The sequence below is a fragment of the Cydia strobilella genome, chromosome 23, assembly GCF_947568885.1.
Source record: "Cydia strobilella chromosome 23, ilCydStro3.1, whole genome shotgun sequence".
NCBI classification, from domain to species: domain Eukaryota; kingdom Metazoa; phylum Arthropoda; class Insecta; order Lepidoptera; family Tortricidae; genus Cydia; species Cydia strobilella.
This window is the reverse complement of record NC_086063.1, coordinates 749747-776287: the sequence shown is the minus strand read 5'-3', so window position 1 is coordinate 776287 and position 26541 is coordinate 749747. Positions and strand designations below refer to the sequence as shown.

Below are 26541 nucleotides of genomic sequence, written 5' to 3'. Positions count from 1 at the left end.
TAGTATTAGACTCTACCTGGGTATATGCACTTCTTACTGAAGGCTTATGGCGCCCCCTGGCCATCCCTAAGGTAGAACAGTACCTTCTAACTGGATCATCTCAGGTGATACCGAGCTAGCGAGAGAGATGGCGCTGCCAATCAATACTATTAGGTCACTTTTTCTCAGTATATGAAATTATTTCAGTTTAAAATGTTCATTGTTTGACTAGCTAGCCATACACGCACGGATTTGCCCGTCGGATCTGCCTGAAAGATGAGTCTGGCGGACACATCCGTCAATGTGTGGCGAGAAATAGACACAGATGGGCAGCGGACGGGCATCCGGCGGACGAATGTGTCCGCCAGACACATCTTTCAGGCAGATCCGACGGGCAAATCCGTGTGTGTATGGCTAGCTATTGTGGTATATCGGCGATATAGTTCTATTTAATCTGCAGCTCTCGACTGGTCTGACACTAAGCGATACTACAGCCTAGAATATTTTCTAATAAAAAGGTCCGTTTTAAATGAGTGCAGTTAACTACGGGTCTAGGAGACATTATTGTAAGAAATAAATTTTGTCTAGAGTTCTTTGTAGGTATGTAGCGCTGCGAAATGTAAAGGATGAACCACACTGCAACTTGACGCAATGCCTTAAGGGGCCCACCCATTACCAGTCTGGCGGACGATATCAGCCTGTCAGTTAGAACAAAAATTTAGCCACGAAACACTGCGAGTGTGTTCCGTGGCCCTCGTACATTGCCTTATTGTTAAAAATAAAATAAAAATAGAAATAAATAAAATAAATATTATAGGACATTCTAACACAGATTAACTAAGTCCCACGGTAAGCCCAAGGAGGCTTGTGTTATGGGTACTCAGACAACGATATATATAAACATTGCGTAGACAATGCGTTAACGTTGGGCTATCAAAATCAATGTCAAATTAGCATGGTCTAGTTCGTAACAATCATGAAAGTTTCTTGATTCAATTAATTACTTAGCAATAAACTTCCAAGAACATTCAAACTTCCAAGTTCAAAAGACAACTGTATACGTCAGCTGAAACTCGTCAAGTGTAAAACTCCTGTAAAATACGAGTAGAACCTGTCTCGGACCGGTTTAATTAAAATCCTAATTTAAACCAGCCCCTGGACCCTCGGGCGATTTCATGTTGTAGGGATACTGGAAATGGCTTGGAAAATTTTGTGCTGAATGATGAAAGGTTTATATTTCTTTGGTTTGATGTACGTTTATATTATTATGTACAGTGAGCTGGAGAGTTAGGTTTGTTTGCGGGAGGGGGGGGGGGTCACTTACCTCTGCAGCTTACTAGGAGGATTGTAGGATTGAGACAGCAGCAGAGTGCACACAATACATACTGACGGTACCGTTCGGATTCAGAGTACCATCATTACTGCAACAGTACTGCAGCGCGACATTACTGCCGACTGCACTGCTGCGTCAAATATGAAATTTGACTTGAGGAGGTTTGGTCTTAATATTTATTTAACATTTGAGGCAGTACTCGTAATTCAGTAGTATGCAGTATATTTCAGCATGACATTACTGTCAACTGCATTGCTGCAGCAAATGTGAAATAACTCGGCGGAAGCAGCGATTTAACAGTAAAAAAAATTGATTTGAATGAAAGAAAGAAAGAAAATACATTTATATTACAGATTACATATATGAAAAAAAGGAAACATACAGACAAAAAACATTGGACGCTAAAATAGGACCCCACTCAGCATAATGCCGCGGTAATCCGCGGCGCTGGTTTTCAGTGGGGACCTGACTTAAAACTATGAGTTGGTGGCGACACATACGCCAACGACACAAACAAAAAACACATTTGATTTGTATATGTGACTATTTGTGTTCTAAATAAACTTTAAACAAAACGATGTTTCTGCCACCCAGTTCCGTCGTTGGCTGAACCAATTTCTTTAGTCTTTCTTTCGCCTTTGAGCATACTCTAAGGTTGCGCAGTACGTCCTTGCACTAACTGTAGTTAAGTTTAAGTTTATGTTTTATTAGCTTGTCCGTGTAATGTCCTGCCGCATCCAGCAGAACTGAATCATTCCCAAAATTTAAAATTAACGCGCCATTAGTCAACTCATTTCAGTCCATGACAGTGACAGTGTCAAAACATTAGTTAACTAATTCCAGGTTTTGATTAGTTTGCGTTTGTAATGTTGTCAGCGTTTTGACTATTTAATCATTAAACGGTGAAATAATTAATGAGCAGTATTCATTTCCCTGTTGGTGACATCACTAGTCTTGCAATTATCATTAAGTAAATAACATCAAAACACAGCAAATTGAGATCAATTTCCCAAGTTCGAATGCCGCTACTGTCAACATTAAAGATCAATCAACTTTAAACGAAAAAGTTAAAAGGCTGAATTTTCAATATTCCAGTTAGAACAAGTTATGTCTGGTTACGACGAGTTTTGGCTGGACTTAACTTGTTTAAACTGGTTTGAGATTTTGACAGCGAATTGAGTTTGCTGACCTTTGAAATTATACTTGTAAATATTGGAGGAATTTAGGTACTTGAAGATATTTCACAAATTCATTCAGACAACATAGATAGTATTAGGCCTTATTAAAAATTAGAGACTTATTAAATTATTAGAGTAGATTAAGATCGATTGAATTATCGTTCATATTTTGACCACCATTCCGAAGCACGCATGCAAAATAAAATATCAATAAATGTTATGGGACAATGTCACACTATGGGTATTAAACGACAATCTGAATGCGTATTCATTAAATATGTATTCATGATAGACACAAAAAATGCCCTTACCGGGATACACGATCAAGCATGGTGTATTCCCATTTGTCCCAGCCCCACGTAACCGCGTCTATACATGTGATAAGACAGATAGGAATAATTCATATGAATACACCTATTCCCATTTGTCCCCGCCTCACATGACCGCCGTTATACATGAGATGGGAGTTAGATAATAGATAGAATACTCTTTATTGGCAAATCTCAGTAAAAAGATACAAATGAAACAATTGATTAAATGTAGAGGCAGAAAACAGGCGGTCTTATTGCCAAAAAGCGATCTCTTCCAGAAAACCTTGGGGAGTTCTTCGGGACGAACATTAAATAGGTAGGTACTAATGTTCTCCATGGTAGAGTGTACTCGATCCCATGGCGCCCTTACAAACGGCAAAGAGGACGAAACGCCGGAGTGGGTTTAGTGGGTAGGGCCAGGTTCTCCCTCTCTCGCCAGTTGAGAGGGGACAGGAGCGGCGAGTCCCACACACCCCCCCATCAATAGCCTTCTCGCGGCCGGGGGGACAAAGCGTAAAAGCATTCGCCCACTCCGTGAACAAAAAAACAAGGTACTAATGTTCCAAATGTAAGAAATATGCACTCGTAAAGCTTATAGATGCAAACATGACAACTTCACAAGCAATCGACCCGGAACACCTACTTTGAAGGCTCAACATTCGGTATTCAAAGACAACATTCAGAAGCGAAAATTTAATATCAATATCACATCAATTCCATGTAAATATGTTGTCATAAGATTCTCTTTTGGGGACAGTCAAATGGCAGTTCTATTTATAGAAACCAACCTTATTCTTAGGCCACAGTTACGGATACCAGGGCTATAACCACGATCTTTCTCCGTCACTCTAATTACGTCTTCATTGGAGTAAAAGAGAAAAATCACCGCAATTTGCGAATTTCGGTATTCGCGGTAGGCCCTCTGGCTCTGAGGAGCGAGAGACTGTGGGAGGCGGTGGCCTCCTTCTGCGAAACCGTCATTTCTCAAAAGAAGGCCTTGGAGCTGGAGCGCAAAGAAAGAGCTTATGCGCTCCCGATCCGGCGCAGACGTAGAGGTAGGAGACGGGCGCATTTTTCTGCCCGTCAATACCCCTAGTGGAGTCCGTGGGTAAGGGGCCCACAATGGAAGACTTCACACGTCTGGAGGAGGGATTGTAGCGCATTCCAATCCCTCCCTCCTTCGGCGCGGAAGCCTCTGGGTGAACCAAGGCAGCCGGGGGACGTCGTGGTAGAACGTTTGCGACCCCATGGCGCCCCCATAAACGGCAGTGCGGAGAACCGCAGCAGGGGATGTTAGTGGGTATTCTCCCCTCCCTCTGACTAACAGAGGGAGCAGGAGGAGCGAGTCCCAGATACCACCCTCCCTTATGGGCTTCCCTGGCCCGGGGGTGAGATGCGTAAAGGCATTTACCCCTGCGAAAAAAAAAAACCCCTTTGGCGCCTTTTACTTTATTTTTATTTTTTTTATAGGACATTCTTACAAGGATTAACTAAGTCCCACGGCAAGCCCAAGGAGGCTTGTGTTAATGCCCTTACCGGGATTCGAACCCAGGACCATCCGCTTCACAGGAAGGGTCACTATACCCACTAGGCCAGACCGGTCGTCATAATAGTAATAAGTTTTTTTTTATGAAATAGGAGGGAAACGAGCAGACGGATCACCTGATGGTAAGCGATTACCGCCGCCCATGGACACCCACAACACCAGAGGGATTGTAAGTGCGTTGCCGGCCTTTAATATGGGAGTACGCTCTTTTCTTGAAGGTTTGAAGGTCATATCGGTCCGGAAATACCGCAGGCGACAGTTCATTCCACAGTTTAGCTGTGCGAGGCAGGAAGTTTCTAGAGAAACGCACAGTTGAGGACTGCCAACCATCTAAGTGGTGAGGAAGTTTTGTTTGTTACTAACATTTCTATGGACTAATTATTATTTTTATTATTAATATTAAACCATTTATTTTAGGCAAAGCCGAGTTGCTCCTATAATTAAAAAGATCTGTTATTAATATGTATCTAAGGATCTCTATTCAATCAAATATATAAATTGTACACTTACGAACAATACACAACCTAATAACCTCAAAATGCAATTTGCAACTTCGAAAGCCTGCACATACCTGCCCTCTAGCGCACAATATCAATACGTTTCCAATATAATTTCGCTACGTCAATTCCAAATGGCCTTAGGAAAACAGTATTCAAGCCAGCAACACCTAAGCCTGTATTTAAGAATATTCCAATATTCCGGGAATATTTCCGAAGCGTACGTACGGGATACGGGAGTGGGTTAAAATATTTCTAAGAAATTTTAAAGGATCGACGTTGCAGAAAATGTGTAGATTTCCTCCGACCGATATCGCGTTTGTGAGTGTAGTAAGCCATATGAACGCAATAAATAAATAAATAAAAAGCTTTTATTTCAGGCATTTACCCATATTGCGTACAAAATTAAATACTACTTAAGAACTAATTGACACTGTTACCTTGACCTTGACCTTTAAAATTGACAATGTTCTATAGTTTTAAGTACCTAATAACAATCCGCTAAACTAAGCCGCTAAACTAGCCATTAGTGAAGGAAATGAATACGAATGTTTACCAGTGCACAATGAGATCCTGAGAGTAGCAAAAGAAAAGTGCCGTCTGCAGTGGAAGGAATATTATGATGAGCGGTCATTAACTAAAGGGATTTGGTATAAAACCATTCAGCACGATCTCCCTCGTTACCCGTGGTTTGTAAACATGGAAATAAAACGTAAGTACATTGTATCACTGCTTCGACTGCGTACTGGACACATACCTACCAACAAATTTAAATGTCTCATGAAGTTATCAGATTCACCTAATTGCCCAGACTGTAATATGGTGGAAGATGTGGTACACGTACTGACGGAATGTGTCCGGAGCGCTGCCCAGGGGCGCGGCTGTGTCAGTAGTAATAGTAGCAATGTAGGATGGTGTAACAGTGCCTTGGCCTCACCATCATCTAATGAAGCCAAGGAACTGCTTAATATTTATTTTTCCTCATTGTAGAATGTTACCTACATAACTAGATAGTCTAATTTATATATGTAGTTATAGACCAATGTAATTTTTGTATTACGGGGGTGGCTTAGCGCACTGCTAAAACTCCCAGGTTAAATAAAAAAAAAAAAAAACAATACAATATGAATACTCTTTATTGCACACCTCAATAAAAGAAAACAATACAAAAGAAAACAGAAACCCAAGCAGAGGTAAACAACAGGCGGTCTTATCGCTAAAACGCCTACCTACAACCTACTACAGTTGCTAGCAATTTTTTTTGTTGGCCTGTTTGTGTGTCCCACTGCTGGGCACAGGCTTCCCCTCTCCTTTTCCAAACCTCCCTGTGCTGAGCAAGATCCCGCCAATCCCGCTGAAACGCATCCAAGTCGTCCCGCTATCTCTTTCTCGGGCTGCCTCTGCTACAACTACACTGGTGATATCAGCTAGCTATTTAACATTAAAATATTTAATTCTGTGAGAAAATACATAGCACAATATTATATCATATACGACACCCAATACTAAACATTACACTTTCCCTAAAGCCTTAAAATTAGCTTAGCTTAGCTTGGTTCATCTTATATTAAAGATTTTAACTTAAATTCATGCAAATCTATTGAATACTACATATATCTTGCTCTAATCATTAGGTGCTTATGTTGCTTTTTTACCCGCTCTGTTACCATTTACTTGCTACAGACGCCTTTTTTTTTGAGTAAGAACGCGAGTGTTACATGCTCCATCTAATAGAAGTGATCCTGTGAGTAAACGTGTTGAGGTTTCCATATTTTAGTAGAGATATATCACAACATTTTTGTTGCAGCGCATTTTTACAGTGAATAGTGAATATATGTGACATTTTCAATGAAAAGGTACTACTTTGTCGCTTACTATAAGAAAGAAATTTGCTTGTATCTTTATACGAATAAACTGTCAGAGCGTCCTTATGGCAAGCGACAATGTGGTACCTTTTCATTGAAAATTTCACATATATTCACTATTCACTGTAAAAATGCGCTGCAACAAAAATATTGTGATATATCTCTACTAAAAGATGGAAAACCTCAACACGTTTACTCACAGGATCACTTCTATTAGATGGAGCGTGTGATGCGATAAGACCGCCTGTTGTTTACTCTGCTAGTATTTCTGTTTTCTTGAAAACGACACATCTACCTTGTTTAAGTTTGTGCCTTGTTTAAGATCTTCTTTAGTTAACAAAGAGGAAGCTGGCGGCCACCCCAATGATATTTATTATAGTTTGTCAAAGGACTGTCTCATTTCAAACATAGACAGAGATAATCATACTATCTTTGTCTTACATAAGTACTAGCACCCAAAAGAAAAGGATAAGTATAATTTTCCTGATTGTTACTGACTGACAAATTGGTTTGACCAACTATATTATGATAACTTTAGAAAGATAGGCGTTCTAAAATTGAAGCGCAAGGGTTTCCGGCAAGCTCGGTTCTCCAAACAAACGTAGTTCCGCTCTCATTTTAAAACGAGTAGCTAGTTTGCTCTGAAACTTTGTACTTACAATAGGATAAGGTATATCTATGTCTGTGATTAGTTTATGTAGCTTCAGATACCATAGTTAAAAAAATACAGCGTATTTAAGTTTTTCATACAAAACTTGTTTTTGCTCTAATTTGTTTGTTCTATATTCAATTCAATTCAATTCAATTTATTTTGTATCAGACATAAGTAATTAGTCCATAGAAATGTTAGTAACAAAAAAAAAACTTATTTTATACGTTAGCAACTTACAGACTACTTAAAATATGTTATATACAGTACCTCTTGACTCCATATGAATGGAATTCCAGTGCCGCCAGACTGCACTAGTCGGGCACTGTGACACCAGATTCAGGAGACTGTTGGTACTCTCCTGCACGCGGCGCATCAGGGAAGCGGTTCTCTTGCGTATTATTGATATAAAGCTGTCCACGCGTGCCTCGGCGAACATACCTGATGCGCTACAAAAGCGTGGTAGCCCCAACAGTAGGTAACCTGAATCCGTTGTTATACTGGACACGCAGAGCATTAAATGTTTTCTTAGTATAGTCAGTCCTATATACTAGAGCTATATAGGTATAAACTAATTAAAGACCAAGAGATACCTCATGTGTAATGAATAATGAGCATGAATAATAATCTGTATGAATATTTTAATATTTTTTTTTTAAAGTATAACATTTTAAACTTATACAAATTTCGCCAAACTTGCGTTTAGTTTGATATATTGGTTTACTATTGTACCTATTGTGACTACTTTGACATGTCACTTCGTCGTTTTGTATTTGTATGAAAGTATTTTTGTTCCTTGTATATTTACAATTTCTCTATAGTCCTATAATATCATTAGTTCACCCAGTCAAGCAAGACTCGATAGCTTAGTTGATTAAAACAACAATCAGTGCTTCAGAATGTTACAATTTAACACCTAAAGCGATACATTTTCCGTTTTTACACGACTACCTAGATAAGCGTGTGTAATTCTTCATTTTAATTTATATTGTAAATACAATCACAAATTCACTACAAAATCCAAATTCAAGTTGGTTTACGTATGTACCAAACAACAGCTTAGACTTGTGTACAACCAAATCCTTAACTTTAAGCAATGCACGCCCTCTAGTGGATATAACCTGAGCTTTGACCTAATATGGCGACTTAAGGCCAGCTTTCGAGCTTTAAAAATTACGGATAAATCTATTTGCGTCAAAGAAGTCTAGGAGGTCTTCTTTGTAGGAGTAGTCTGGTCTATAATGTGTTGAAAATGCCTTTGAAAGTGGATTGCCTTGTCTTTAGTTACAATCTTAAATGTGACGTTTTCAATCAAAAGGTACCACATTGTCGCTTAACATAAGGACGAAAATTGCTTGTATTTTTATACGAAAAACCTGTCAGAGTCCATATGGCAAGCGATAATGTGGTGCCTTTTGTTTGAAAACGACACAAATATTTTCATCTTAAGTTGTGTGTAGTAGTTTTTAGGGTTCCGTACCCAAAGGGTAAAAACGGGACCCTATTACTAAGACTCCGCTGTCCGTCTGTCCGTCTGTCTGTCTGTCTGTCACCAGGCTGTATCTCATGAACCGTTATAGATAGACAGTTGAAATTTTCACAGATGATGTATTTCTGTTGCCGCTATAACAACAAATACTAAAAAGTACGGAACCCTCGGTGCGCGAGTCTGACTCGCACTTGGCCGATTTTTATTATTATGTCAGTATTTATTTAGTCATGTTTAAAAAAAACATTTATTTTACTTTCCTCGTATTCGAAATGAAAAGTAAGTGTTTAACTCAGGTGAAAGGCATCATCCCTTGGTTAACAATCTTCTATTGTCGTGCAGGAAATGAAGTATTTAGTAGCAGTAAGTGTATAAAAGATAAACTACGTGTTTAACTCGGGTGAAAGGCACCATTTCATCCCTTGGTTAACAATCTACTATTGTCGTGCAGGAAATGAAGTAGTAGCAGAAGTGTTGTAAGGATACAGTAGGTATACTAATACATATTATAAATTTAAGGTCCCTCAGAACAACCACAAAGCCCAAACTCACGGTAACATACTTTCGAAACTAAACTATGACAAATGTTCGCAAGTTCATATACATACATAAACTTTAATCTAAAATATTAACCCGTTCCAGGCTTGGGAAGTTAAAAGATAACCATAGACTACCTATAATAGACTCTGCATTGTAATGATTCGTAATCGCCAATTAATTTATTTACTTGTCAATTACATCTGTTGCAACCAGCAATCTGTATCAGTTTTTATTAGCTTTTAAAATGTTTATGTAAATGTTTATTGTGTTTATTGCGAAATGAAAATGGCGTCAACATCATAATGACGACACCATTTTATGTCACAATAGCCAGATCTTAATTCAAATATACAGTGTGTAAATACAATACGGGCAATAAATTAAACCACATATAGAATTTATGCGTGTTATCATTAATTAAGGAGTTTTTTTTTTACCGAGCAGCAATGTACTGCAGACATTACGAAGACATAACATGAATAACATTAGGAGAAACGAGCTTTTTATAATAACTGCCAAGCGTTGACAGTTACTTTAAAAAGCTCGTATCTCGTAACTTGTGTGTTGCTTTACATTGCGGGCCGAATTATTGTGTTCTAGCTTTTGCCCGCGACTTCGTCTGCGTGAACTTAGTAACCCCAGCTAGAGTAAGAATAGCGCCTGGAGAAAGTATTATAGCAATAATTCAAATTGAGCATATTATGCACACAAATTAGCAGGCACTTCATTAATTTTCTCAATTCCACCCCGCTTTTTACTTTTTTAAGGGATGATTTTCGGGATAAAAACTATCCTATGTCCTTCTCAGGAACTCAACCTATCTCTATGCCAAATTTCATCTAAATCGATTCAGCGGTTTAAGTGTGAAGAGGGAACACACAGACAGAAAGACAGACAGACAGACAGACAGACAGACAGACAGACTTTCGCATTTATAATATTAGTATGGATTAGTTAATATTTCACCGCCCCTCTTCGCTACCGCTGCCACTGTAAGCCGTTTATTGCTTAGTGTTAACGGTCCGTTACGGTATACGGTTCATTTTGTACTGGTTAATGATTAATTGCAATTAACGTTCGGCCAACACTGTTATTGCTCCATCTAGTATTCAAGGTGATCTGCGCTGAAAGATAATCCGCTTGCTTGATTTAATTTCAGAGATTTCGTCGCGTACGATTTGGTCCCAACTTTGCTTTGATGAGAACATGTTTCGTGAAAAGTTAGTGAATTTAATCGCACGAGTTGAACTCAAAACTCGGTTTGGTTTTGCGCTTATTATTTTAGTAGACATTTATTAAAACGGGTTATTTCCTGACATATTTATACATGTTTTGTTCAAATGATAATGGAAAATTAGCAGTAGTAATACCTAATCGGGCATGTTATTGAAAATGATCTAAACACAACTTTGCTTTTACCTACAAGCTTTTATTTAGCTTACCCTGTTTGCGTTTGTTATTTAAATCTTGCAAGCTACTCGTAAAATGGGCGACAATGCCATATTATGATACCATTGAACTAATCTAATGATGGACACAGGAGGTGGCCCAAGTAACTCTGTATCTTTATAGTAAGTATTTATATTATTTGTATTTTTATATTTATCCCAAATAGTTCTAAGCTACCCTCCGGCCCGGGGTGCCACAGAAAACCAGCGCTGTGGTATTTATTTATACCAGAGCATATGCTGAGTGGCGTCCTTTTGTAGCCACTATAGCGGCGCCAAAATTTCTTGTTATTCATTAACCCTTACCTTACTCCTTTTTCTATAACTACCATTGTACCTAGCTATAAGTGTTTAGTGAGTAAGGTCTTTTTTGTAACTGAGGTGGCGCTGTTTGTAGAAGGTCTTTACAATAAATGTCTTTTCTTTCTTTCTTTCTTTCTTTCATTGACGTATTTAATATATATATCAATGAAACTCGGTGATAAAACAACGCAACCGAATTGTGTTTGTGTTTGTTAGAATTGTTTCGATGTCAAAGTCAAAATATTCTTTATTCAAATAGGCCTAGCAACAAGCACTTTTAAATTGAGATTAAATCGCTTGTTGAAAGAAAAATACAGTCAGCGATAAATATTATTTTGATAAATTTGACAAAAAACTAATATTTCTTTTAAAAACTGTAATAGATGTCATATATTAAAGAAAAAGTGACGAAGCCCTCCAGTGGTGAAGACCGGATTCGAACCGGCGTCTTTAGCTATCGCGGCAACGCCATGAACCCCAAGGCCACCCCGCCACTTTAACATATGACATCTATTACAGTTTTTAATTTATATATAGTAGTGTGACTACTTAAAAAACACAAATCAAAATATTTAATAAAATAATTTGATTTGTTCCCAAACTTGTTAATATTTCTTTTATTTGCTAAAAGGGACCAAGCGTAACTTCAACTGATAAATATTTGTATTACTTTTAACATTGTCAATACACTCACCACCCTTATTTTGTGAAGGGTTAACCAGTAACCATCAGATAAATTAAATAAGGGCACACGAAAGTGCTATTCGCTGTACGCAACCAAATACGTAATCTGATTGATCGAATAAATATTGTTGGTCTGAAAATTGGAATGGTCAGTAATGGATGAAACGTATTAAAATTTTGGGTTTTCCCTTCGTTTTACAATACATTACAAGTAATCTTTATTGCACAACTCAATAGAAAACTAATTCAGAAAGAAAACAGCAACGCAGACCTCTGCCTCTGTAATTCTCCCCCAATAAAAGGAGCACAATAATAATAAGAAGAGGAGGAATAATAGGAGGAGTAGTAGTAGTAGTAGTAGTAGTAAATCACTTTATTGTACAAAACAAAAATTGATAACATGAAATTCATATAAATGTAGGTACAAAGGCGAGCTTATCCCTATAAGGGATTTCTTCCAGCTAACCTTGGAGTAAATGAGTGGAAAATTCGAATTAGATAGATAGACAAACTTACAGAACGTACAATAATATTTAAGAAGGAAAACTACAATATTAACGTCTACGAATAACTAAAATACATCAATTGCATTATGCAATAGTAGGAGGGGGGGGGGGAGTAAAAGGAGCGGCGAGTCCCACACACCGTGCGTAAGTGCATTCCCACTCCGTCAAAAAAAAAAGGCCGCTGCTTCTGTAAACAATCTTAAACAAAAAAGGTTCGCTACGCTCGTGGCTCAATTTGGAATATTTCGCTCGCTTGGTAATAATAATTATATTAGCACGGGAAGATAAAAAACCGGCCAAGTGCGAGTCGGCGTCGAGCACGAAGGGTTCCGTACCATTACGAAAAAAAAAACAGCAAAAAATCACGTTTGTTGTATGGGAGCCCCATTTAAATATTTATATTATTCTGTTTTTAGTATTTGTTGTTATAGCGGCAACAGACATACATCACATCATCATTTGTACATCCTGTAAGTTTGCCTATCTGACCTGGCTATAGTTTTCCACTCATCTACTCGAAGGTTAGCTGGAAGAGATCCCTTATAGGGGTAAGTTCGCCTTTGTACTTCCATTACTGTAATTATTTTTGTACACCTGTGTTGTGTACAATCATCTGTGAAAATTTCAACTGTCTAGCTATCACGGTTCATGAGATACAGCCTGGTGACAGACAGACGGACAGACGGACAGACGGACGGACAGACGGACAGCTGAGTCTTAGTAATAGGGTCCCGTTTTTACCCTTTGGGTACGGAACCCTAAAAACAATTTTGTCGCCTTTTAAAACAAATGACTATTATAATAGCATTTATTTACATAAAAGATATATAAAGTATAGTGATGTACTACTAAACTAAATTAATAGTTAGACCAAAAAAAGTCTGCAACGATTTTAACGCAGTGCAAGTGTTAATTATACGTCATAATTTCATAGAAGTTTAACTATTCGTCTAAATCTAACTAGCTTAAATCTAAAATAACTATTTTAATTCAGCAATGCTTCTCAGGCCAGATTTCTATTACACTTTTTATACAATTATCTGTACCCCTAGTTTAAATTTTATTCGATACCTTGACGTAACGTACGCGTTTGCGTTAAGTCTCATTTTGTATGTGATTTTGAGTTTCCAAAACGTCCCGCTTGGCGCGCTGTTCAAAATCCTATACAAAATGACGCAAAAGCGTACGTCCGTCACGATATCCAATGTAATTTAAACTAGGGTTTCTGAACTATAGAGCTCGTATTTCATTCATGTTTTATTAAAACGTTCCCAACCGCAGAAATCTAAAATCAAAAGTTTACCTAACATTTTTCAATTACGACAGGAATATTTCGACAATGTTTACACGAGAGAATCTCTGAGCTATCACAGTTGCATTTGCCAGGCTTTGACAAAACCATGTATCTTCCGATTCGGTGTTTTTGAGCTCTCAGGAAAAAACCGGCCAAGTGCGAGTCGGACTCACACACGAAGGGTTCCGTACCATTAACTATAAAAACGGTCACCCATCCAAGTACTGACCCCGCACGTTGCTTAACTTCGGTCAAAAATCACGTTTGTTGTATGGGAGCCCCACTTAAATCTCTATTTTATTCTGTTTTTAGTATTTGTTGTTATAGCGGCAAACGAAATAAATCATCTGTGAAAATTTCAGCTGTCTAGCTATCACAGATCACGAGATACAGCCTGGTGACAAACGGACAGACAGACGGACAGCGGAGTCTTAGTAATAGGGTTCCGTTTTTACCCTTTGGGTACGGAACCCTAAAAAGATCGTCCAACGACACACGTCCAACGACTGTTGACGTTATTCACAGACGTGTGTCAAACCTAGGAAGGCATTGAAAATTATTTTCTCTATCCGTCATTTTGATGTTTGTGCTCATTAGAAAAGAAAATTAAAATAATTTTGCTAAATATTAATAAAAAAGGGGGGGGGGGTATAAGAAAAAAAAAAACCGGCCAAGTGCGAGTCGGACTCGCGCACCGAGGGTTCCGTACTTTTTAGTATTTGTTGTTATAGCGGCAACAGAAATACATCATCTGTGAAAATTTCAACTGTCTAGCTATCACGGTTCATGAGATGCAGCCTGGCTGACAGACAGACAGACGGACAGACGGACAGCGGAGTCTTAGTAATAGGGGTCCCGTTTTTACCCTTTGGGTACGGAACCCTAAAAAACAACATATTTTCAGCAAACATAGCAGAGCTGTATAGCAAAGAGTGACAAATAAAAATTTTGATAAAAAAAACAGCGGTCACATCAGTATAATCGCTTCATACGTCAGGGAGCAATGATGCTACAGACCTACGGGTACATAATAAATAAAAAATAGTGTAATACTATTTTAATTGTCTAACTTTTATTTTTAAGTGTTTTGTTTTTAATATTGTCTTAGGTTACCGCGATAGTTACTCATGAAATAAAACTATGAAAACGGATTATATCGCGTATATTGAATTTATAATACATCCCGACGTTTCGAACCCTTTACAGCGTTCGTGGTCAACGGGTGACTGAGAAAAACTACAAAGTGCAAAAATACCCACATACTAAAATAATGAACAATCATAGACTATAAACTTTAAGGCTGGTTGTACATGCAAAATCGGTTCATAAGGCTAGTTATACACTACAATTATTTTCAAGTAAAGATATATGTATATACGCGATAAAAACTACGCCGGCTCCAACCCTACACCACGGACCCGAGAAGATTTAATTCCCTCCTAAATTGTAGGAGGGTATCCCAATATGGGACCGGCAACAAACAATGTTTTGTTTTTAGTTAAGTATCCCTTTTGGTGTTGTAACTTTTAAATTGTATGTTGATATGGGTGTACAACTGTACGTGTTGCCTGGAAAAAATTGTATTTATTTTTTATTTTATTTTACAATATGTGACGTTTTCAACCAAAAGGTACCACATTGTCGCTTGTTGATAAGGTTGATTTCTAATTGAAGCTATATAGAAATAGCGCCTTACTGACAAGCGACAATAAGTACCCTTTTGGTTGAAAATGGCACAAATATTCGTGTCAATCTATAAAATACTTATTTGAGTCAATAAAACAAGCAATTTTATTCGAGGGAATTTATCGGACCGATCCGCAAGACGAGAGCCTTTTATTAAGGCAATTGCACATGAAAAGAAGTTTTTATTTTCATGCACTAGAAAATAAATGGGACTGGGCTGGTCATGTCTGCCGAATGCCGGATGACTTGTGGGCCAAGTTAACCACGGAGTGGGAGCCCCACGAGTCTAACCGGGGATCCGGCAGACCTCGTCGGCGATGGCGGGATAACTTGGATTCCTTCTTGACAGGCTGGCCGGATATAGCATTAAACAGATACGAGTGGAAAAAGAGGGGGGAGGCCTTTGCCCAGCAGTGGGACACAGTGGGCTCTGAATAATAATAAGAAAATAAAAATCCATTTTCTGCAGGCTACACTAAAAACGATTTGTACGAGCATGAGAAATGGAAATGCGCTTTTTGCAATCATGGTATAAAATGCATCTTATTTCACTTCACTTTCATAATTTTTACGTTCTTTTTGCTCAAAAATCTAATTTGTCAACTAAAACTTCTCGATTTTAAGGGGACACGTATGAACAGCACTTAAAGACGACCGGTCTGGCCTAGTGAGTAGTGACCCTGCCTGCGAAGCCGATGGTCCTGGGTTCGAATCCCGGTAAGGGCATTTATTTGTGTGATGAGCACAGATATTTGTTCCTGAGTCATGGATGTTTTCTATGTATTTAAGTATTTATATATTATATATATCGTTGTCTGAGTACCCATAACACAAGCTTCCTTGGGTTTATCGTGGGACTTAGTCAATCTGTGTAAGAATGTCCTATAATATTTATTTATTTATTTATATTTATTATTTATAAATACTTACGGTGCATTAAATAGTGACTTAAATAAAAAAAAAATATCAGATTAATAATACTCGTAGTTAAACGAATGTATAGTATTTTTTTTCTTGGCTATTAACTTTAAATATTTGATACAATACAATACAATACAATACAATACTGTTTATTGATACATGTACAGAAAACATAAACAAAAACAAATACAAAATTAGATTAGAAAGAAATAGTTCTTAAATTAGTGATGCACTAATACTCCTTTTTTTATTTTTGACAAGTTATTTTTTGGCATATACAATGGTAAATCAAATTGTAACAAACTATGGCTAAGCGTCGAAAAAAGCTTTACATATTTTTGCAAAATAGCGATTTCCGAGATACAATGTTTTGTCACGGCACGGCAGGGTTCCATTAAAACAAAAAAAAATCGCCTATCAAATCGGCAGTCGAATATTTTTCCAGTTTACTTTTCAGGTATGTAGGATTTAAAAAAAGAATAGAACTAGTTCGTGGAACTATAATTGGTTTGGAGAAGGCTTGCAGATTTTATAGACATAAAATAAAATAAAAAATCCCATACGTACCCATTGTTTCTATTAACTATGTACTTTTTTAATGCCATACGTTTCCGTAAATAAGAGGAAGATTTTTTAGTACATGAAATTGCGCTTATACTGTACAGAATGGAGAATTTCGTCTATTCACCAAATTTTAACGAAATCTGACGAAAAATAATACCACAAAAAAAATCGGCCCAAATGATTGAAACAAACCCCAGCATGGAATTGATGACAGTGATAAACACGCATCTTGTTTGCCGAGCTAAGGGTTTTCAAACTGTGGGCACGTTGCCGAGCTAAGGGTTTTCAAACTATGGGCAGGTCCACGTCAGCATTGTCAGTAAATCTAGGCAGTGACTGGCATAACAAGTTGCAACTATACGTGTATTTTTACAGAGAGCAAAACTATGAATTGATAAAAAAGATTGTGCTCGAGTATGTTTTCAAATAAAGTAGATAAATAAATGCGTTTGTGTATTTGAGAAATTGACAATTATTTTAATGAAATAACCTTATTGCGTGATATTATTAGTAAATTTCTTAGTAAATAGGGAGAAAATTAACTCTCTTTATTGAATTTTCATTATAGTGTAGCAGTTGAAATCCTAACTTTTTACATGCACCTATATATATAATCAGGAATAACTAACTATTTAATTAAAAATTGAAAAAACCCCTACGCCATGTGCCGAAAAAAACATTTTATGCCAAAAATGCCTTCCATCAGTTCGAAAAGAGCTGATAGGTACTTACTTTTACAACTGCTGCATTGATTTTTATCAAATATAGCTGAGAATTCCCGTACCTATGAAAACTCGCTTTAACGTAAAAAAATCGCACCGAAATCGGTCTATCCATTGGAGAGTTACGATGCCACAGACAGACAGACAGACATTAGCGTCAAATATATAACTCCCCTCTTTTTGCGTAGGGGCTTAAAAAATCCGTAACTGTTTGTTTTTAAAGATATAAATAAATTGAATACGAAATCAATTTAAAAGTAAAAGAAAAATAAAAACATGTAACGTATCCAAACTTTTAGCCGCGCGTTCATTTATTTATTCATTTCATATTCTATTTTTACACTCCGCACTAGATATGAATAAATCAAAATCGTTTAAAATGATAGCGTAAAAAAAACTTTGAGCGCCGCCCGTCCAATCATTCATTGTTTCGGAAGCCGACCAATCACGCGGTCGCGCCAGCCGCGGCAGACATCCCCAAACTTTTTACAGCTTATTTTCAATTTGAATCGTCGGAGCGTTGACAGGTTTTTAAAGGTGATTTAATTATGAATATGTCAAAACGATGTGAAGGGTTTCATTTGCTCGACTTTTTAATCAATCCGATTTATTTGGAGCTTCGGTTTATAATATTATGGATTGAGGGTAGAAGTCTAGACCGGAAAGAATAAACTATTATTGAAATATAATAGTCAATAAAATCATTAGGTTTAATATACCTTTTAGATCATAATGAAGCCAATAGAACAAAGATAGTTAAAATTTAATGTTAATCGATTGATAACATGAACGTGAAAGCTTATGCGACATTTGTTAAGAATCACACGAAGCTACCCGCTCCGCTAACTAATCCGCTCACATACAATCGAAGTTACACGACATTCCGAAATAACATGAAATTTGACATGAATATTCAAGTAACATTATATCTATGACCTATAACTATGACTGTGACCTTATACATCCATCAACCTGTCATGATAGAGTAAATTTCAAATGTGGGTTTACTAAATAAACTACTTAATAAAAAAACATTTACTTCCTTCAGTTTGATAATACTCGTATAGGTATACTCGTATAGGTATATAGAGCTTCAATATGCACCAAAGCAACGTCAGGCGAATTAATTCTCAAATCCCTTTCAAAACAAGTAAGGACGGAAAAAATGTAAAACTTCTAGAAAAGCCTATTAGGACTTTGAAAATCGAAACACTACGATATTATTATGAATTACCTACTGGTTTTTTAATACATTTATTTACATACAAGATATATACAGTGGTACTACGTAAACGAAATTAATAACTAGCTTAAATCTAAAATAGGCCCTTGAGGCATTGTACCAAGGATGCTGGCGGCATTTCCCCGCTGTATCGCAATGCTGATACGTTGTGCGAGAAAGCCGCCAGCTCTTCGGTCACCAGTTACGTCAACCAGACGCTATTAACATTACCTACTATTTATTTCATCATTAGGTTCCTCGCAGTGAATCTGGCACTTAAGCACGAGCGTGGTTAAAATACGTCATTACCAAACTTAAATGGAGCTGGGCGGGACATGTTGCCAGACAGAGTGATGGCAGGCGGGCCAAAATGTTAACGGAATGGTGGCCGCTTTCAGACGAAAGGAGGGCCTGGCGTCCTGGCTCGTTGGATGGACGACATTCGGAAGACTGCGGGTCACTTCTGGATGAGATTGGTTCAGGACCGGGATAAGTGGCATACTCGAAGGGAGGCCTATGCTCAGCAGTGGGCGATAGAAAGCTGATATGATGATGATGATGATGATGTGGTTAAAATCTTGAAGCGTTGGTAGCCTAGCGATAAGGCCGTGCGAGGTCGTGAGTTCAAACCCCGGATTGACTCAATTAGTTTTTTGGAAGTGATGTACGATATACCGGCGGCCTTTGGGGGCAGAGGCCGCAGAGGGGCCTGCCTACGCCCATGAGTGCTTCCAACAATTCTTGGGATTAGTAGCCAAGCGTCCGCTCCAGGTTCTCATGAGACACCAACCAAATGATACTTGAAAATGAACTGCGAGCTACGACAAGTTAATATCAAAGTATGTTCAGATTTTTATAGTTCGAATGTGTCTCTGTCGTGCTAGGGTTGGCAGGTAACGTAATTAATAAAGTCCGGTACCGAAAGTGGTTCCGTGTGGACATATTTCACCCGCGCACGGTATTTTTGTAGAATTTTCCTGTTTCCATTGCTGCTGATTTAACGGATTACTAGTTACATGCCAAGATTTCACATATGAAAGAGCTCCCAGGAATGCCCTGTGTTGTGTGGCATTTTTATGTGATAGTTAGCAAACTAGCAGAAGAGCCGCCTGAAGGGAAGCGGTTATCGTCGCCTATGGACATAAGCAACATCGGAGAAGCCACTTTTGCGTTGTTGACCCTGGAGAACCCATACCTCTTTTATTTACTAACAAAGAAAGAAAAGATTATAAACTGAAAAATAATACATGTAAAAAAGTGACCAAGTCCACCGGTGGCTAAGGTCAGAATCGAGCCGGCGGTTTAGAAAGATACGAGTATATATGTGTACATAATTTTGCCTTCAATACTTAAGCTTTATTTCCGATTAGATTAAAATAATATAGCCTAAAAACAGTTTGTATTTGTAGCTTAATTCTATCGCTTTCAACTCATTTAAAATGCATACCGCTTAATAAAGATTTATTTAAAAAACCGTACCTACGTCAAACCGTATCACTCAAGTAACTCAACCGTGTCATAATGGAAACGCCCCCACCAAATACTACCGTTCACATAATAAATTAGTTTCGACTGTTCCCCGCCATTCCAGGGCACTGCGCTTTGAATGCATGAAACCGACGATGCGTAGTGACAACCCTAGCTTAACTACCAATCCAATATCGACTCTATATATAACAACACAAAGTTGAGATTTAACTGAGGGCTAGCGAAGCGTTTGATGGTTTTAAGTAAGGTTTAAATTGTTTTAAAACGTGTTGTCTTGTAAATAAGGTCGGTTTTAGACTGTTTTAGTGTTGTGATTTAAGTTTCATCGAGTTACAAGTAATCAGCAATTTTGAACGTTATTTGCTAGTGATAAAGTTTGATTTCAAATTTTGCGGCTAGGGTTGTCCCAAAGTTTGAATATTGTTATTGCCAGGTGCACAGTTTGGAATTTATTTTTAATTCGATGTTGTTAATTTTGTAGTTATTGGTTTAGTTTGATAATTGTGTTCGAAACTGATATTGCTTTTAAAACGCATGTATAAAATTTTGTCCGCGTGAAGTTTTTACTGAGGCGTGAGACTACAAATATTTTTATCATATTAATTTATTTACTTACATATTGATCTAATTTGATTGTAACTCATTTAATAAACAGTTGACATTTTCACAGATGATGTATTTCTGTTGCCGCTGTGACAACAAATACTAAAAACAGAATAAAATAAATATTTAAGTGGGGCTCCCATACAACAAACGTGATTTTTTGGCCGTTTTTGGGGATTGGTACGGAACCCTTCGTGCGCGAGTCCGACTCGCACTTGGCTGGTTTTTTAGGCGGATCTGAAAGTTACATTAATTCTGGTCTGCCTAAGCGTTTCGTTAACAAGCATTATTATAATAATATCCAGCTAAATCCAACCGGACCTCCTCAGCTATTCATAGGTGCAATTCTAGATAACTCGCAAACGCCTGTCGAATATATTAACCAAATCTTAACATACCTCAAACGACACTCAACTCTAACCCCCTCAAGTAAAGTCCAATTCTCAATTATACAAGTTGAGGAGGAAATCTTAAATAACATACAGTCAACAATGAATCGTATTAGAGCAGCAATGAGTGGAAATTCGATTGAAAATTGAATCTTCCTTTTTACCAATGAAATTTTAAGGTGCTAGTTTGATTGGTTATCGGAAATTGGAGCTTATAATAAGTGATTAAGGTCGAAAATTTAATGGAGTGTGTGATGCATTCGGTGCATAGGAAAGGTCACGGTAGAATAATTTATTATGAAGATATTTTAGTTTAGAAAAGGTGTAAGTAAGTGGCATTATTCAGGCACTTACGTGATTATGTATCGAGAAAGTGTAGTTAAGTTAGGTATTCTTTTTTTGTCTACTGGCCTGTTAAATTGAATAAATTATGGACCGAAGGAATGTGGGAACAAAGGAAGAATTACACATTTGCACTTTTGCATGTCTAAATAGCAAGCGGACACCCTTAGGTCTTTAAATAGATACCTGATATTTTACAATCGGTTATCATTTCCCCGTATAACCGCCGATACCGTAATTTATCACGTGCACGCCGCCAGCATACGAAATGCGGCTGACGAAAACCCATGAATATTACATAATACGTACACTCGGATAGAAAACTTAGTGTTATATAGAAAACCGCTGTTAAAAATAAGTTATAAACAAATAAATATTATGGCACAATATTTTCTATTCTATTGTTTTCTTTTAGTTATATTACACCTACATTTACTTTACATTTCATACTTAATCGCAGGTTGTACTCTCATAGCAAAGCTATATGTATAAACTTTCAGTGGAAACTGTTTTGGCTAATGTGTTAAAAATATCTTTCTTAGGCTATAAGAATTATATTATGCTGTTTGTTTCCCTAATCAATAAAAAAAACCATATTAAATCGACCTAGCCCCACAGTAAGTTATGGTTTCTTTTGGACTGTCAGAGATGGTCTTCTCCGTGGGCAAAAAAATATAGTTACTCTGGAATATACATATAACGCTCAAAGTCACAGACAATTTAACTTTATATTATGTTTCTAATTTTATCACGTAGTTTGATTACCACAAATTGTCAAAGGAAAAGTGCTGCTTGAAAATGTACATTCATTTAAAAGTTTTACCACATCATGTGTGGTTGGATTTCATCGTGTACAGTATTTATATAAGTAGTATGAATGCAGGCGACTGTACACAGATCGTGATGTCTTTGAGCTAAGAATGATGGCTTTGCATCCTGAGGCACAGCGAAATATCCGCAAAATATACAGGTATATCATATAAATATTAGATCTCTATGTCATCATCTTCCTCGCGTTATCCCGGCATTTTGCCACGGCTCATGAGAGCCTCGGGTCCGCTTGACAACTAATCCTAAGAATTGGCGTTACGAAAGCGATTGCCATTTGACCTTCAAACCCAAAGGGGAAAACTAGGCCTTGTTAGGATTAGTCCGGTTTCCTCACGATGTTTTCCTTCACCGAAAAGCGACTGGTATAAATATCAAATGATATTCCGTACATAAGTTCCGAAAAACTCATTGGTACGAGCCGGGGGTTTGAACCCGCGACCTCCGGATTGAAAGTCGCACGCTCTTACCGCTAGGCCACCAGCGCTTATTAGATCTCTATGTAAGTATGGAAATATAGCGGACTTACATATGCTAAGTATTTTCAATATTGATACGCTGGTTACCGAACAGTATAAGACTTATGGCACTTAAACCGATGTCTGTTGGTTTAAACCCTAGAAGTTTTCGGGACGTATGTATGAATACTATTCAATTTTCAGCAAAAAAAAACATCATGAGAAAACTTGCATGAGTTGCAAAATAGGGTATTTGACCGTATTTAAAATAAATTATTTTACACCATGCATGAAATAAAGTACCAAAAAATTAATAGAGAAACGTAGACAGCAGTTATTTTTAGACACAATTTCTATTTTAAAACCCGTATAAAACTATAAAATAAAGAGTAGGTAATTTAATTGTGACGTCACATGCTAGTGTTTCATATAAATTCCATAGTAGCAAAATCGTTTTGACAGTTCGAAAAAAGAAACTGATTTGACTTAGTAGTCAGATACCCTATCATGAGTGAAGTGCAATACGCATATTAAGTAGAAATAACCCTAAATTCTCTTGTATAATGAGAACATGCTAACAGTGGGGCGTCACTCAGCTACTATATGACTTTATATTGAACTGTCGAATTTCTTAATAGCGCGAGGCAGCCATAGACATAGATACAAGTAGTTATAGACGCGCCACCGAGCGACCGGGGGTAAGAGAAAGAATATTCATATAAAATTTGGGCAGCATAGGAGTTTTTCTCTTTCACTTATAAATTTCGGCATCGCCTCCTACCTATGATGCCACCCGGTCGGTGATAAGGACAAAGCATGGCACTATTTTCTCTTTCCTCTTATAGGAATCGCAATAAGACTATCTTTCTCTATCAAAGAGTGTCAGGCCCTTGGAGGCAGCCGATTGAACGGCGATATCTTCCATGAAATTGGGTAACTAAAACCTGGATATTACGATATCTGTGGCCTCCAATGACCACGCTGTATGCGGGCCACGTACAAGGTATATCTCAGAATACCGAATGCCTATGAATATGCCGTTTATATATCGCATCTGTGCAGTTAAGCATTAAGATGACTGAATCACTTGTAATCTTGTTCCATTTTAGGATTGTTAAGTGTTTAACATGGCTTCATATTGAAACATATTTATTGGTATACCCGGTGGTCCTGGTGGTATATCGCAAATTTATTTTATATGCTAGTTATGTCGTTCACGATGACGAGTAGATTTATCAAATCTAACCTTTATATTAACCGACATGGCAATACGAGTCAAGGCACGTGTGTTCGTGAATGACACGATCTATAGGTCATGGTGTGATCAGTTAGCCGTGACCACGACCAGTGAAACCTGTGTCAATACGTCGGTAAATAAGGCCCGGTATAGTACAAATATGTGTTAAAATGTATTCAAAACGCGAGTTTTAAATGTTATGTTTTTGGATACTCTAGTTTTGGCTATCTCTAAGGTTAATATTGTCTTCGGTTACCGCGATAGTTACTCATGAAATAAAACTATGAAAACGGATTATATCGCGTATATTGAATTTATAATACATCCCGACGTTTCGAACTCTTTACAGCGTTCGTGGTCAACTGGTGACTGAGGAAAAATTACAAAGTGCAAAAATACCCACATACTAAAATAATGAACAATCATAGACTACAAACTTTAAGGCTGGTTGTACATGCAAAATCGGTTCATAAGGCTAGTTATACACTACAATTATTTTCAAGTAAAGATATATATATATATATATACGCGATAAAAAAATAAAAAATAAAAAACTACGCCGGCTCCAACCCTACACCATGGACCCGAGAAGATTTAACTCCCTCCTAAATTGTAGGAGGGTATCCCAATATGGGACCGGCAACAAAAAAATCTAAGGTATATCTCTAAGGTTATTAATCTTAAAGCAGTGGCTCTGTGAGCTATAAACCCCACTTCCGCTTAGAAAAAATCTAAAAACGTAGGTAATCGACAAAAAAATCCTATAATTATTGAGTTTGCTCACAATTTTTTACGATATTTTTTTGAGTAATGCGGGCTTAGAAGAGAAAAGTTGGTTGGCAGTTTTGCCCAATCTGAAACGCTTCGATAAACCTTAATTTTATATCCTAAGAGATACTAAAGTGAAGATTGCCACCATTTTTTTTAACTGATCTAGATTTTTACAAAAAAATCGTAACTAAGATAGATTTAGGTCTGTACCTACTATCCGTACAATCCGGAATGTATGTAAATAGTTAAATCATACTGTCTACTCGTATCAGTATACATATTTTTAACTTGCACCTCTAACATCACTGAATAGGCCCTATGGAAGACCAGCGTATGGCTTTATAGCTAGCATTATGCTGAGTTGGGTCCATTTCGTGATGCACAAGTGCGAGTCGGACTCGCCCGAAGAGGATTCCGTACAATTTTTTTTTTTTTACAAATTTATACTTTTCAGATTTTTTCCTATACTTTTTCTGTAACACGATATTACTTGCCAAAGTTCTAGGTCAACGGGAAGTACCCTATAAATTTTAATTTCCTTGAGTGTGTCGAAATATACAATTTTTTTGCGGCATAAACCGCCGTATCTAAGTTTGATGTTTTTACAGCTAGAAAGAACTGTAGACGTATATGCTTTTAATTTCAACTCGATACCTCCACGCGTTCCTGAGATAAAGGGTCGGGACAGACAGACAGACGGATGGACGGACAACAAAGTGATCCTATAAGTAGGGGCTCCGGTTTTTTTCCTTTTGATGTACGGAACCCTAAAAAACGATATACATCACTGCTATGCTACCTTTCAAACGATACACGTACATAAATAACAACGATCCATTAAAATGTAATCCCACAGGATTCAGACTAAACAATGTAGACACAGAGCCTTAATTTAACCTAATCGCATCAAAAACACAAAAACATAACCACCATTTTAAACGTACACAATTTTAAACTCTATTCCCAACGACAAAAGATTCAAATTACAACGATTTATAAAATATATAGTGATGTTATTATGTCATCTGTACCGACTGAATCGGAACGATACGGTATGGAATTTGTTTTGGTATTTAATATTATGGAATATGTTGCAATGTTGCAAATACTGTGTAAATATCAGCGTGTTTATATTTACCTGAGGATTTTAGAGAAATTGGATAGAGGTTTTATTATTATTTATCTGCCACATGCTTTGGTGAACACGCATTTATATGACAGATTTTACAGTACAACATATTGTATAGTTGTGGGCATAATGTATGTACTATTGGCAAATATATGTGTGGAAAAAAAAATAAAAAAAAAAATATGCTAGTCATACCTAATACTTAATAGATTACCATTTCGTAAAGTGTAACGCTTTTAGTTACCACGTTTTTAGATTAGTGTGGTTAAAAATTGTAATCGTGAATGACAATTGATGATTAACGGGTTAAATCTGAATCTGTTTTTATACAAACGAAGTTTCAAAATGGCTCATTCACAATGACTTACCATCTCAATTTAGTCCCAAAAATATCCCATTAAAATCTGTAACTTTTCACCTAAATATAAGATTGACGGGTCAAAATTGAATCTAATAATATACAAATGAAGTCTCAAAATGGCTTTTCATAATGACTAACCATCTCAACATAGTCCCAAAAAGACCCCATTCAAATCAGTGCCCTTTCACCTAAATATAA

The 26541-nt window shown here is 37.2% G+C and overlaps 1 protein-coding gene across 14 annotated transcripts in view; it reads right to left on the bottom strand.

Moving 5' to 3' along the window:
• LOC134751771 (hemicentin-2-like) overlaps nt 1-26541 on the bottom strand; it is a 634647-nt gene that overhangs the window by 96600 nt on the left and 511506 nt on the right. The window lies entirely within an intron of this gene.